Source organism: Panthera uncia, chromosome D4 (genome assembly GCF_023721935.1).
Source record: "Panthera uncia isolate 11264 chromosome D4, Puncia_PCG_1.0, whole genome shotgun sequence".
NCBI lineage: Eukaryota > Metazoa > Chordata > Mammalia > Carnivora > Felidae > Panthera > Panthera uncia.
This window is the reverse complement of record NC_064807.1, coordinates 14,028,619-14,044,577: the sequence shown is the minus strand read 5'-3', so window position 1 is coordinate 14,044,577 and position 15,959 is coordinate 14,028,619. Positions and strand designations below refer to the sequence as shown.

Sequence of the window (15,959 nt, the reverse complement as noted above, 5' to 3'; positions counted from 1 at the left end):
GGCCATCTTAAGGGGCACCTGGGTGGCTCCGTTGGTTAAGCATCTGACTTCTGCCTAGGTCATGATCTCAGGGTTCATGGGTTCAGGCCCCGCATCGCACTCTGTGCTGACAGCTCAGAGCCTGGAGCCGGCTTCGGATTCTGTGTCTCCCTCTCTCTCTGCCCCTCCCCTGCTTGCACTCTGTCTCTCTCTGTCTCTCTCTCTCAAAAATAAATAAACATTTAAAAAATGTTTTTAAATTCCCAGTTTTATTATACTGCAAAGCTGAAATTCATCTACTTCTTATAAAAAACATTCTGTTCATTTAAACAGGACTTTGCTCCAATCTTCTTCAGTTTCCTTCTACCATATTCTATAGTGGACCTGCAAGTTTATTGTGCACATGCATTAAAACGTTAAGTAGTTCACAGTTTTAACTCTTAGTTCTGAAGTAAGTAACATCTTCGGGGGTGCCGGGGTGGTTCAGTTGGTTAAGTGTCTGACCCTTGGCTTTGGCTCAGTCCATGATCCCAGGGTCATGGGATGGAGCCCCACATTGGGCTCTGCACTGAGCGTGGAGCCTGCTTGGGATTCTGTCTCTCCTTCTGCCCCTGCCCCACTCATGCTCTCTTTCTCTAAAATTAAAAAACAAATTAAAAGAATAAATAAAGTAGCATCTTCATCGTACACAAATGTAGTTCAGAGATGACGCTGGAAAGATGATATATTCTACCTGTGACTGACTCCTTCTTCCACTGCTGTGCACAGACAGCACAAATGCCTTGTGTATGCCTATTATGAGAATATTACCTGCAACAGGTCTATTCCACCAGCTTTTATTTTCTTTTCAAAGGCATCACATTCTGTTTGTAAGTTTGCAGGATTCCCATTCCCACAAGGGTATGAGCAGTTTTAGGATCAACATCAATATGCTTTTTTTTTTTTTTAAATTTTTTTTTTAACGTTTATTTATTTTTGAGACAGAGAGAGACAAAGCATGAACGGGGGAGGGTCAGAGAGAGGGAGATACAGAATCTGAAACAGGCTCCAGGCTCTGAGCTGTCAGCACAGAGCCTGACGCGGGGCTCGAACTCACAGACCGCGAGATCATGACCTGAGCCAAAGTCGGCCGCTTAACCAACTGAGCCACCCAGGCGCCCCAACATCAATATGCTTTTAAAAAGGTATTCCACACCTACGATTGGGAGACTTGAGGACAATAGGTGGGAAATCCTACATATTCATCCACATTAAATGTCTCCAAATATTTAAGAGAGAGGTCTCCATTCTTGTAATGCTCTGTTGGTTTTTGTTTTTGTTTCTGTGTTGTTGGAGGGGGTGGGGGGTGAGTATAGTTGACCACTATTAGGTTTTTTTACTAATGATGTATACTAATGATGATACGTTAGTACACCTGAGAGACCAACTCACTCTTCTGATGCTGGAGCGGCAGGAACCCCTGATAACTTTTCGAGAGAGAAAAGTTGATTGTGCATTATTAAACTGATAAGAGCAGATACTACACTTGATCTTAGCCAAAAGGCCGAGAAGCGATTATCGTGCATTATTAAATATTCAACCATGTTGATTTCCTTCTCCCTTGGCAAGAGTTGTGAATGATCATGTACACAAACACCAGCTTCTGAACTTCCAGTGACTAACACAGTAACTTGGATAATGCTACACTTTTGGACACAATTGTTGCAGGGTCCCCGAGCACGAGAGTCCTTGACACTCTGTATGGTGCATCTTACTAGGTTTATTTAAGGAGCTCGGGTACAGGACCCACAGGCAGAAAGAACCGAACTTTTGTTGTATGAAGCTGGTAGTTATACTTAGTACTCAAGTGGGAGGGGATGTGCAGGGAGTATCCGACCATAAATGTCTTCTTTGAAGTTCTACTTGTAAAACCACTTCCACAAGTTTTTCTGGTGTTTCTCATTCAGGTCTATATTAAGTATTGGTGAGATATACAGGCAGTCACGAGACCCCTTAAGAATGTAGCAACTCGGATGCATCTGATCCTTATGGGAACTATGCAAGCTATGGGTCAGCCTTCCAGGCTTAAGGTGAACATTTCTCTGCTTCGATTCCTCACCACAATGACCCAAACTCACATATATACAAAAAAAAAAAAAAAAAAAAAAAAAAAGATGTCTCTTTCTATTTTTAAAAATTAAACTGCTATACTCTGTTCTTAATCATGATGATTTTCAAGCTCCTTTGTGCTGATACAATGTGTCAGCAGAATAGCCCAAGATGATGAGTCATTTGACAGTGAACCAGATCTAGACAGGTAATCTGCATGTCATTCATTAACAGAGGGTGCATCAAAATAACCATACTCACTTTGTATTTTTCTTTCATGCTGTCATTGCCAACAGAGGCCTGAGATTATCCCACATCCAATCACTGGGGACCACTGTGTTTGGGGATATGAAGAATCTGGCACGGGCAGACAGACATCACAGTGTGGTAGGAATTGCTACCACCTTATTTTTATTTCCCATATATATTAAGAAACACCTGCTTTAAAAGGGGGGTGGCCACTTCGTGAGTTTAAGTCCTGCCTCAGGCTCTGTGCTGACAGCACAGAGCCTGGAGCCTGCTTTGGATTCTGCGTGTCCCTCTCTCTCTCCCCACCCCCCACCACGCTCTGTCTCTCTCAAAAATAAATAAATATTTTAAAAAAATTTTTAAGGGGGGGTCTCTCTTTACACAAAATATTCTAATTCAAGGACTTAAGCGCCCCACGTAGTAAATGGCCTAGAATACAAGTTCAGTTTCAAACACTTGAAAGTGGGGCAAAGGGGCCTCCTTTTCTCTTTAGGATCACCCCTGCCAACCTTGCTAAACTACTATATTGAATTTCCTCAAAGCAAGGGAAAACAAAAGTCTTTTATATTGCCCTGTATTTTTAAACCAATGGCTTCTTTTGCATAGTTCCGTTTATTGCATAATTAAGAAGAAAAAAGACTATTCATACCGAGAGGAAAATTCTTTTGAAAATGTTGTTGCAAATCTTGTAAAATACAGCATATTATGGAGAAAAAAGTTTTCTTTTCAATAAAAACAACAATAAAAAAACTGATTATATCTTAATATAGGCACTCTAATAATTTTAGAATAGTCTACATAAAATCTATATATTAGGTTTTAATGAAGTGAAATATATCCTGGAGAGATGGAAATATACCTTTATATTTTGTTCACATTCCTCACAAAGGATGTGGCTTTTTTGAAGATAGAACAGATAGAAAATGGAAGCATACGTTTAAAAAAATTATCTGAGGCAACTTCACGTATGTTGAAATTTGTTTTGCTCTGCTGTTATTAATGGGCACAGGCAAATTTAAGCCCTTAACGCTTATGTATCTCACATGACAGAAAAAATACTCAGACAAAAATTAATCATATAATAAAAATAAAAAGCTCTCTGTCTTAATTTCCTTGTTTAAAAAAATATCAAAGCTAGAGGCACATTATTAAAAATTGTAACTCCAAAGACAGAAGCCTTGACCTTTGCCTGGTAACAACTCATAATACTTACTGCAAGGAAACTGAGGCATGGCCTGTCAAACCTTTTAACAGGTTGAAAAATCAATGTGAAAAAATTTTTTTTAAGATTTTTTATTTTTAAGTAATCTCTACACCCAATGTGGGGCTTGAACTCACGACCACGAGATCAAGAGTTACATGCTCCACCGACTGAGCTGGCCAGCCACCCCCCAAAAATATTTAACAACCTTACCCATACTTGCTAACTGCATTTTTCAGAAAAATTTGAAGTGTCACTAAATTTTACAGGTTGGTTCTTTCTATTTAGGTAAAGTCTAAAGGGACCTGTACCACTTCCAATCTATTTTAGTTTTTTTTTTTTTTAATGTTTATTTATTTTTGAGAGAGAGAAAGAAGGAGGGACTGCTAGAAAGGGAGACACAGAATCTGAAGCAGTCTCCAGGCTCCGAGCTGTCAGCACAGAGCCCGACGCGGGGCTCGAACTCACAAACTGTGAGATCATGACCTGAGCCAAAGTCGACACTTAACCGACTGAACCACCCAGGAGCCCCATGTTTTGTTTTGTTTTGAAGTAAACTCCACACCCAACATAGGGCTGCAATTCATGACCCCAAGATCAAGAGTCATGGTGCTTTACTGAATGAGCCAGCCAGGTGCCCCCTTTTCTTGAGTTTTTATTTGGGGTGCTCACTAAATTGCTGCATTGTTGGAGTGCATCACCTTCTAATTCAGTTCCTTCAGCTCCTTCTGGGAGGCAGGCAGGAAGCATCTTTCTCTGAAAAGGTTGCACGAAGCCTCACTCCAAGGCATTCATTTAGGTAGTGCCTTAATAATGTTATGATGTATGACATGTTCTAACATGTTTGCACATTTGTTAATCCATTTGATTCTTAGATTTTTAAAATGTTTAAGTAATCTCTACATCCAACATGAGACTTGAACTTACAACCCTGAGATCAAGAATTGCGTGTTCCACAGACTGAGCCAGCCAGGCACCCCTCCATTTGATTCTTATAACAGTCCTTAGGTAGTGAAATCAGTTGCTATTTTCCTGTTTTATCAGGTTCCAGAGTTGAATGAACATCTCCAAGTACCCAGAGCTATTAAGCAGTGGAGGCAAGCTTTGAACTCCAAATCTTTGTGACTCCAAATCTCCAGCTTTTTCTTACAACCTTAGGGCAAAATGTTCTAGATTCTTTTGGGGGAAGGGCTTTATTATTATTATCATGCTGGTATAATTGACAAATAACATTATATTAGTCTCAGGTGTGCAACACAATGATTTGATATCTGTATACATTGTGAAATTCTCATCACAGTAAAAACCAGATCCTTTAATAAGCAAACTCTTACTGCTACCAACCCTCCCAATGCCTGGCCAAACCCTCCTACTGCTGGGCCCCAGCAGTGGCTCGCTGGGTCACAAGGAAATGTAGGAAAGATAGGCCGGTCTAAGTTCACTCTGCTCCCTGGTGTCTTGGCAGTTAGGTGTGTATGTTACAGCTTTACCTCGAAGGAGGCAACTTTACTAAAGTTTAAATATATTAGGACCGGGGCGCCCGAGTGGCTCAGTCAGTCACACATCTGATTCTTGATTTCCACTCCGGTCACGATCTCACACTTTCTGAGATGGACCCCCACATGGAGCTCTGTGCTGACAGCACGGAGCCTGCCTGGGATTCTCTCTCCGTCTCTCTCTGCCCCTCCCCTGCTCGTGCGCTTGCTCATGTACTCTCTCTCTCAAAATAAATAAACATGTAACAACAACAACAAAAAAGAACCGGGGTGCCTGGGTGGCTCAGTCTGTTAAGTGTTCGTCTTCGGCTTAGGTCATGATCTCACAGTTCGGGGGTTTGAGCCCCGTGTCGGGCTCTGTGCTGACAGCTCAGAGCCTGGAGCCTGCTTTGGATTCTGTGTCTCCCTCTCTCTCTGCCCCTCCCCTGCTCGTGCTCTGTCTCACTCTGTCTCTCAAAAATAAATAAATGTAATAAAAGAAAGAAAGAAAGAAAGAAAGAAAGAAAGAAAGAAAGAACCTATTAGGACCATCTGTTGCACAATTCCCTCCCATCACCTCATCACCTTAGCAATCCACATGCCAAATAAGCAGAAGTTTATCAGGAAAGATTACAAGAAAGTGCTAGCAAATGCAGCCTCTCTTCCTAGTTCCAAAGTTATCTCTCCGTCTCAGCTGGTGCTCCCTTTCCTGCTGTCTGGCGTCTTGTGATATTCAGCTCTTGCTCATGAGCTCTGGAAAAGTCCCAGATGGATCCCAACACTCTCAGCATTTGGCACCAAAGGTCCCATTTGGGTTTTTCCATGACTTTACTAATATCTGGCCCCCTTAGATAGGAATAATGCTAACATTACATAAATTGCTACTGGTAAAAAAATAAGAGAGAGAGGAGAAAAGAAAGGGAAAAAGAAAGAAAGAAAGAAAGAAAGAAAGAAAAAGAAGGAAAGAAAGAAAAGATGTCTGTTCTGATAGATTGCATAGTTTTCAGAAAAAGATTGCCAATGATCACTTAATGACCCTTGGATTATAGTGAGAAAGAATAAAATTGAGTATTTTGGGGGTGCCTGGGTAGCTCAGTCAGTTGAGCATCTGACTTCGGCTCAGGTCATAATCTTACGGTCTGTGAGTTTGAGCCCTGCATCAGGCTCTGTGCTAACAGCTCAGAGCCTGGAGCCTGTTTCGGATTCTGTGTCCCCCTCTCTCTCTGACCCTCCCCCATTCATGCTCTGTCTCTCTCTGTCTCAAAAAAATAAATAAAGGTTAAAAAAAATTGTTTAATAAAATTGAGTATTTTTTTTTTAATTTTTTTAATGTTTATTTATTTTTGAGACAGAGAGAGACAGAGCATGAACAGGGGAGGGGCAGAGAGAGAGGGAGACACATAATCGGAAGCAGGCTCCAGGCTCTGAGCCGTCAGCCCAGAGCCCGACGCGGGGCTCGAACTCACGAACCGTGAGATCATGACCTGAGCTGAAGTCAGACGCTTAACCGACTGAGCCACCCAGGCACCCCTAAAATTGAGTATTTTTTTAATGCCAGGCAGTGTGCCAACAGTTTTACGTGCATTATATCATGTAATCCTTATAGTCACTTCATGAGAGAAATATTATACTTATCCCCATTTTACAAATGAGAAAACTGAGATCCAGAAAGTTACAGTAGCTTGCTCAAGCTCACTTCATTTGTAAATTATAGGGCTAAAATTTTCACCAAGGGTCAGAGTGGCATTTTGGTCATAAAAGCATTGTTCAGGGAGACAAAGGAAGGACAGATGGGCCAAGGGGTGACTCAAGTAACCACTGACTTCCTTCCTTCAGCCTAAACCTGAGTTCATCTGTATAAAGCTTCTGTGATTTGATAGGAAACACGTAGGACGGAAGATGAATCACCAATGACTCCTCATTGTGTTAGGATTGGGGAGTTGATCAAAGTATTTGTTGTGCGGATATGTAAAAACTGCCCCCTAAGAGGATAGTTTTCTGCTTCGTGAATCAAATGCAAGAAGCGTGCAGAGCAAACACCATGCTTTAGACTGCTACCTGTCATGGTTTATTCTCTCTGCCCTGTAGAAGTGGATAAGAATACATTGATTCGTTATTATTTTTAGACAACATGTTTACCTTTCCATAGTTGTGCTTTAATATAGAAAAGAGGGTGGATAACCTGTTTTCATGGGTGACCTTATCTTGGGGTCAAAAGGCTCACAAATGCACATATGTTATTTCTTCATCCATTTTGACCAGTATTATTGACTCTATTCCCTATGCTGTATTTTCCATTTCCATGACTCATTTATTTCATAACTGCAGATTTGGCCCTCTTATGTCCCTTTTATCTATGTCACCCACGCCCTCACCCCCCTCCATTCCGACAACCACCGGTTTGTTCTCTGTATTTGAGTCTGTTTTTCTTTTGTTTGTCCCATCCATTTACTTTTAATAGTGAGGTGGGGGAGGGGAAGCATTCTGTACTGTTCATTAGGTCTCAGGCTCTTAGGGAGGCTGTGCCTTTTGGACTGTGAACTTCGCAAGTGTTTCTCTTTTTTTTGTCTCCCCTCCTTAGGTGGGACAGGACGACCAGAAGGGGCTGGCGCTGGGTATTTCTTCTCTCCCGTTTGGAAAACTAGAGCTGGTTGGAATTGGATATTTCCCTTTCCCCAAGTCACTGGCGCTCTGATAAAACCCCAGCAGGTTAGGCTCTGGTCAAAGAGTCTCTCCTGAGGGCAGACCTTGTTAAGAAGGAAATGATCTGATGTATTTCAAAATAGTTTATTTTTTTCCTCCCCCCTGCCTGGTAGAGCTCCAGGACGTCAAACATAGAAGGATGGGGTCCTCCTGATAACTGACTTCCCTCAAGTTTTTATCTCCTGGACTTGTCCATGCTGAGCCTCTCGTAATTCATCAGTGACAGTTCAGCTTTCCCTACCCTGACACTGATTTCCCATGGAGGTTTCTGCTTTGGTAAGTCCTCTGTATCTACCTGTCATTCTCTCCAATTTGGGGGTGAAGCATAGAGTTCCTATATGAGCAGTCCCCCAGAAAAATCTGTGCTAATGAGCTTTCTTGGGAGACAACATCTTACATGCATTGTCACAACTCATTACTGGAAGAATTAAACATGTCCTGTGTGACTGTACTAGAAGATTCTTGAAAGCTCACCAGTCTGCCCAGTGACTTCCCTTCTCTAAGGAATCTAAAGAGAATTGTTGATTTTTTAGTTTGCTCAGCTTTTCACTATTTATTGGGATGGAGTGAGCATTTCCACGCTTCCTAGAAACAGTACTGGACAGCAGAAGTTCTCAAGCATCTTTTAGAAATGAGAAATACTGAGACTAAAACCTGTTCCTTTTCTTCCTCTGTCTGTAGATTTATAGCAGCTATAATTACCAGTGCAAGAATTGATTCATAGAGGAATCTGTATGTAGTAAGATAATCTTGATGTAAAACATATTTTACACATGTTAGATGCTAGGATTTGAGACATTACAGTGTAATAGTAAACTGTATGGCTTCTGGAGGCAAATATACTGTGATACTGGCTCTTGCTATATATGATCTGTAGGGTCCTGAGCAAGATATTAATGTATTTGAGTTTCAGTTTTACATCTTTTATTTATTTTTTTAATGTTTTATTTATTCTTGAGAGAGAGAGACAGAGACAGAAAGACAGAGCATGAGTGGGAGAAGGCCAGAGCAAGAGAGGGACACAGAATCAAAAGTAGGCTCCAGACTCTAAGCTGTCAGCACAAAGCCCAACGTGGGGCTCGAACTCACAATCCGTGAGACCAAGACCTGAGCCAAAGTCAGACACTCAACCAACTGAGCCACCCAGGCGCCCCTGGTTTTACATCTTTTAAAAGTGGGTAATACATATGAATATAAAAGTATAGTATAAATATTGATTTTTATTTTTTAAAAGTTTATTTTGAAAGAGAGAAAAAGAGAGCATGCATATGAGTGGGGGAAGGACAATGAACGAAAGGGAGAGAGAGGATCCCAAGCAGGCTCTATGCCGTCAGCACAGAGCCCAATGCATGGCTTGAACGCACAAACCATGAGATCATGACCTGAGCCGAAATCAAGAGTCGGATGCTTAATCGACTGAGCCACCTAGGCGCCCCTATAATACAAATATTTTAAATACATATATAATGTAAGTAGGATAGAACAGAAAAATATAAAATATAAACATGTAAAATATATTTTAAGGAGGCTAATAATGCCTGTATACAGAAAAGGGTTAAAAGACATATGGCATAGACAGACATAACACTGAGAATGCCCTGCCTGCAAGGTTGGCCCTGGGTTGGCACTTGGGAGGTTGGGTTTGGTAAAGGTTCCCCCTATTGTCTTTTTTTTTTTCAATGTTTATTTATTTTTGAGAGAGAGAGAAATAGAGCATGAGCTGGGCAGGGGCAGAGAGAGAGGGAGACATAGAATCCGAAGCAGGCTCCAGGCTCTGAGCTGTCAGCACAGAGCCCGATGCGGTGCTTGAACCCACGAACCGCGAGATCATGACCTGAGCCAAAGTCAGATGCTTAACCGACTGAGCCACCCACGTGCCGCCTCACTATTGTCTTATTAAAGAGTTGTTCACTCTGCGGAAATTGTGCAAATAATATGGTTTTTGCTGCACACCTGGTTTCCTTCTGGGAGTCTGGACTTTGAGTGTATGCTAAGCATAGACTGCCTATATGAGCAGTCCCCCAGAAAAATCCTGGGCACTGAGTCTTCTAATGAGCTTTCCTTGGAGACCACCTCTTACATGCATTGTGACAACTCATTACTGGAAGAATTAAACATGTCCTGTGTGACTGTACTAGAAGATTCTTGAAAGCTCATGGTTTCCTCTAAACTACACCCCATGCGACTTTGCCCTATGCTGATTTTTCCTTGAATCCACTTACTGTTATAAATCATAGCCATGAATGCAAATATACTGAGACTCGTGAGTTTTCCTAGCAAATCAGTAAGCCTGGGAGTGGCCTCGCAGACCCCTCACACAACCTTACTTTATTAGATTTTTCTAGCCAATTACATAGGATTATGCTTTGCATAATATTATAGTAGTAAATAATAATAAACACTAATAAATGACAACTAGAAGTATTATTATCTTGTGATAACATGGTGAATTTGAATCTTATGCTAAAGGACATGGAACAGAAAAATGACACTAGCCAAGCTTGAACTTTTCTGAACATTTTCCAAAGTGGATTCCCCTAAAATAAACATAAATAAACACTAAGCTTTTATTTATAGTAGAACAATTAGGACACGGGATTATTGCTGGGACCTTTCTGCTAGACTGGAGTCAATGAAAACTTTACTCATTTCAGCCAGATAGATACTCAGGTATCTTTTCTGAGTGTGTGGGCAAGGGAAATGGAGAATTGTAGCATTCTGAGCCTTTGAGAAAATCTTTGCTCTCCCCACTTCCTCTGCTTAAAAAAATGCAGTGTATTAATATCTGACGAGAACCCATGTGAGATCAAGATATGAAGACAACAGGATACACTTTTTTATTTTCAGGGTAGAACTCTCATGCCTGGCTAATCAACTAGAAAGTCTGATATTTGCATGCCGCAGAAGGAAAAGATCCTAGATGGTTTTGGGGTTTGTATTCTCTAGCTTTTATTTACCCAGGCTTGGTTTCTACATGCAAATTGAAATGTTTCTGCCGGGTCTGCCAGGTTTTAACCACCTTCGTTATCATGCTCGTCACGAAGGATGAAAACTTGAAGGCATATGTATTTTTTGGTTATTGCTGCAATTCTGATACTCAGTGACCTAAGAGACTGCCAGGTTTGGGTGGGATCTTGTGCTCTGCATCAGGTCCAGGGTAAGGACTGAGCAGCCCTGTCACTCAGGCCATCTGATCCTGCAGACCCCATGACGTTGGAACTATCAGTGGTAGGAAAGGGGCTGGCAAACCCCGGTGGGGGATTGCAATTCAGGGCCTTGCGAATTGAGAGCAAGGCCATGCTATCTGCAGTAGAGAATCGGTAGAGAATCTGCCTTTTAAAAATAACTCCTGCCAAGCTGTAAAGCTCTAGTTGAGACAGAAGGCCCATCAGTGATCACCGAGTGATCATGCAGTGAAACTTCTCCTCATGAACTGGGGCAGATCAACCAAGCCATAAATCAGGGGGTCCTGGCAGGAATCCATCATAAAATGAGATGCTACTTCCAGAATTGAGAATAAGCAGGACCAGAGGGTACAAGTAAGTTGCATGAGCAGTATATCCCAGACCCCACGCCCCGATCCCTCCCACTGTTTCCTCAGTGCCCCTCCTCTGCTCATGCTCACGGCCGTATGGGGGGCATTCTGCATGACCAACCAAAGAATGAGAAATGGGTCAAGTTTGTTTTGCACACGGGTCCACCCTGCAGGTGCGTGCAAGCTAAAAATGCATGGTATCTTTTCTACAGACCCTCAGCAGCCTTAAAATACAATGGCAAGGGAAAATCCTCCTACTGGGCAGAGCTTTGAGGGGTCCACTTTGTGCAGAAGAGAAGTAGCCTGAGGTTAGAATATATATGAACTCATGGGCAGTGGCAGATGGCCTAGCCAGTTGACCAGGGGTCTGGAAGGAAAAAAGAGATCGGAACGTTGCAGACAAGGAAGTCTGGCATGGGGGGATAGGAGTGGGCATGAAACATCAAATGTTAACATCTCTCAGAGAGCATCTGCAGAAGACAAGTTAAACAACCAAGTAGAACGACCTGGTTAGTTGACTGACAGCCAGTCCCTGTCATTGGCCATTTCCGTGCTGGCACGATAGACACATGAAATCAAGTGGCCATGGTAGTAGGAATGGAGACCAGGCAGAGAACAAGCATTACTGATTTCCACTTACCAAGACTGCCCCTGATGAATGTCCAACTACCAGCAACAGACCCTAGGGAACAGGTTGACTGTACTGGGTCCCTTTTATCCTGGAAGTGCCCGCAGTTTAGTCTCAGGAATAGGTACATATTCTGAGCCTGGGTTTGCCTTTCTCTGCATTCTGAGCCTCAGCCAGAACCACGGTCTGTGGGCTTACAAAGAGTTTAAGTCCCTCGTATGGGATCCCACGCAACTTTGCATCAGCCCGGGGACTCAATTTATAGCATAGGAAATGTCGGAGTGGGTCTGTGGTCGTCGTCTCACATACCATGCCGCCAGAAGCTGCAGTGTGGAGGGAGTGTTGGAACAGCCTGTTGAAGGCACAACTTGAGGACAGCTCAGAGGCCATACTTGGAGAGGGTAGCCTGTGCCAGGATTCTCTACTGGGACTTTAAACACCACTCTGTATCTCTGACACCATAGGGTCTGACATATCATGTGATCTGGTTGCAGGACTGCTGGCACCACCACTTGGACTTGATGCAGACCTGGGCCTCACTCAAGGCTGGCAGCCTTTTGTGTCACTCAGTATATGGGTCAAAGCCTTACCTCTAGGTGTGCAATGTGCTGCCTTTGGAACCCAAAGAGGCCCAAAAGGCACTGTGCTTCCTTCTTCACGGTAGGAGATACAAGATGAAATACCCCTTCAAATAGAAATATGGCAGGTCATGAATCTTCACAGGGTTTCTCCCTCACCCTCTGGAGCACTTGTGTCTTACCAAGGCCTCTGAGGCCATCCGGCCCAATCAACACAATGTCACCAGTGTAATAGATCAATGGGATGTTCTGTGGTCTGTTAAGATGGTCTAGATTTCTTTGGACTATATTGTGACAAAGGAAGGTTAATACAACATTGACAGGGAGGATGCCTGGGTGGCTCAGTCGGTTAAGCATCTGACTCTTGAGTTTGGCTCAGGTCATGATCTCCTTGTTCATGAGTTCGAGTCCTGTGTCAGGCTGTGCGCTGGCAGTGAGAAGCCTGCTTGGGATTCTCTCTCTCTCCCATTTTTCCTGTATCCCCCACTAAATAAATAAACAAAGAAACAAAGAAACAAACTTCAAAGAAAATATATAACACTGAGGGAAAACTATCAATGTATATTGTTGTCTATTACATGTGAATTCAAATGGTTTCTGGTCCTTCTTTTCTGATTGGGATAGAAAAGAACACATTTGCAAAATCAAAATCAATTTTCATTGTCCCAACCATTGAAATTATTTAAAATAATGACATAGAAATATTTTCAGAGTGCTTTACGAATGGTGATTGTCATCTGGGATATTTACAGATGGCCTATACAATGATAGGTGGCATACACTATAGCCAGTGTCGTGGTTGGAATATGAGGGCTTTCTAGGGTAAGTAAATATTTGGAGAGAGGGCAATACTGTCTAGAAATTCAGGGTTTAGACACTTGGTGGCTATATCCAAAGCTGAAGTAGAATATGGACAGGAATATTGACAAAAGTAATATAAAACTGATCAAGTATACAAGCTTGATCTATGGAAAGATATCCTTTTTTTGTTTTGTTTTAATCCCAGTTAGTTAGCATATAGTGCAACAATGATTTCAGGAGTCGATTCCACTGATTCATTCCCTATGTCTAACACCCAGTGCTCATCCCAACAAGTGTCTTCTTTAATGCCCCTTACCCATTTAGCCCATCCCCCTACCCACAACCCCTCCAGCCACCCTCTGTTTGTTCTCTATATGTAAGAGTCTCTTATGTTTTGTCTCCCTCCCTGTTTTTATATTATTTTTGCTTCCCTTCCCTTATGTTTATCTGTTTTGTATTTTAAATTCCACATATGAGTGAAGTCATATGATATTTGTCTTTCTCTGACTGACTGATTTTGCTTAGCATAATACCCTCTAGTTCCATCCACATAGTTGCAAATGGCAAAATTTCATTCTTTTTGATTGCCGAGTAATACTCCAGTGTGTGTGTGTGTGTATTGTGTGTGTGTGTGTGTGTGTGTGTGTATATATATATATATATATATATATATACACACCACATCTTCTTTATTCATTCATCCATTGATGGACATTTGGGCTCTTTCCATACTTTGGCTATTGTCGATAGTGCTGCTATAAACATTGGGGTACATGTGTCCCTTCGAAACAGCACACCTGTATCCCGTGAATAAATGCCTAGTAGCGCAACTGCTGGGTCGTAGGGTAGTTCTATTTTTAACTTTTTGAGGAACCTCTATGCTGCTTTCCAGAGTGGCTGCACCAGCTTGCATTCCCACCAACAATGCAAAAGAGATCCTCTTTCTCTGCATCCTCGCCAACATCTGTTGTTGCCTGACTTGTTAATTTTAGCCACTCTGGTGTGAGGTGGTATCTCATTGTGGTTTTGATTTGTATTTCCCTGATGGAAGGATATCTTGATACTCTTCCAGGCTGGAAGAAGAAAGAGACTTCAGCTGTTATCTCAGTTACCTTTCTAAAGTGATGTATTATCGGTTTTGACCTCCAGTGTCGAGATTTGTCTCAGAAGTCAAGCTAGATTATCATCTGTGCTTACAACTGATATTGCTGGGTACATGTGTCCAACAGAAGCACTGTGTCTACCAATGTCTTTTGATAGGTCCTCTACAGTCTCTGTGCCTGAGGTCATGTGAACATCTTCTAAGATACTGCATCTGGCCTGGCAGCCGCGATCAGGCTACTTACTACTTGGTTCAGTTTGTAACAGTCTACACATCCTACCAGATGCATTCTACAGGTGCCAGACTGGTGAATTAATGGAAATATGATGGAGGCCATGACCCTTAAATCCTTTAGATGTTAGAATGCAATACTGTTTGTTTTTTTTAACAAGGAGGTATGGGCTACATCTGCCGCCACACATACCACCAAGGAATTTTTGGACAGCAGTTGGGTGTCCTATAATTAAATTCAATTCTGACACCGACTACCTGGAGATAGTGTCATAGTCCACAGGTTAAGGGCTCAGTCCTACAAGACCACCCCCTACCTCCCCACATCAGATTCCGACCACAAGTCAGTTTGTCACCTGGGCCTCACACTGGCCAGCTATAGATTGGAGGTTCCCGAGACCCTCAACTTGCGTTTGACTAATTTACTAGATGGGCTCACAGAACTCAAAGAAACATTTTACTTACTAAATTACTGGTTTATTTTATAAGAATATAAGTAGGAACAGTCAGATTCAGGAGATGCACAGGGCAAGGAAGGTATGGGGCAAGGGAGGATGTGGAACTTCCATGGTCTCTCTAGAGCAGGACACTCTCCCCGAATCCCAGGTGTTCACCAAACGGGAAGTTTTTTGAACCCTGTCCTTTTGGGTTTTCATGGAGGCTTGATTACAAAGGAATGGTTGATTAAATTACTGGCCATTGGAGGAGCGCCCGGTGGCTCAGTAGGTTAAACCTTTGACTCTTGATTTCGGCTCAGGTCACGATCTCACGGTTTGTGAGATTGAGCCCCGCGTCAGGGTCTGCACTGACAGCACAGAAACTGGGATTTTCTCTCTCCCTCTCTGTTTACTCCTCTCTCTCTCAAGAAATAAATAAATTAAAAAAATTTTATTCTTAAATTACTGACCACTGGAGATTGATTCAATCTGCAAGGCTCTGGTCACATGGCTGGTTCCCCAGGTAACCAGCCCCCATCCTTAAGTTCTCTCCTGAAGACACCTTGTTACTATAACCAAAGATACTGCTGTCACTCTCATTAGCTAGGAAATTCCAAGGGTTTTAGAAGCTCTGTGCCAGAAATGGGGACAAAGACAAAATATATATTATTACAAATCACAGTATCCCAGCTAACATTAAGTGGGTGATTGCTGTCTCATTTCCAGGATATTGGTGACATACAGTAGAACTGGTCTAAAGGACTCAGTTTGATCCAATAATCTTTATATCTATCTTCTCTTCCCCAGGGCCACCAAAAATCACTGGTGCCATGTAGAAAGGGACAAATAAGCATTCTCTTTTCTCTTCTCTGCTTTCACTCTCACCCTCCTGCTGTCTCTCCTCTTTCCCTTTTTTTTTCTTAATGTTTATTTTTGAGAGAGAGACAGAGTG

At 42.3% G+C, this 15,959-nt stretch overlaps 1 non-coding gene across 1 annotated transcript; it reads right to left on the bottom strand.

Moving 5' to 3' along the window:
- Positions 1–1,343: 1,343 nt before the first annotated feature.
- Positions 1,344–1,534, bottom strand: LOC125928196 (U2 spliceosomal RNA). Its single transcript, XR_007459590.1, has one exon. It is a non-coding gene; the product is annotated as a U2 spliceosomal RNA (small nuclear RNA).
- Between the last annotated feature and the right edge of the window lie 14,425 nt (positions 1,535–15,959).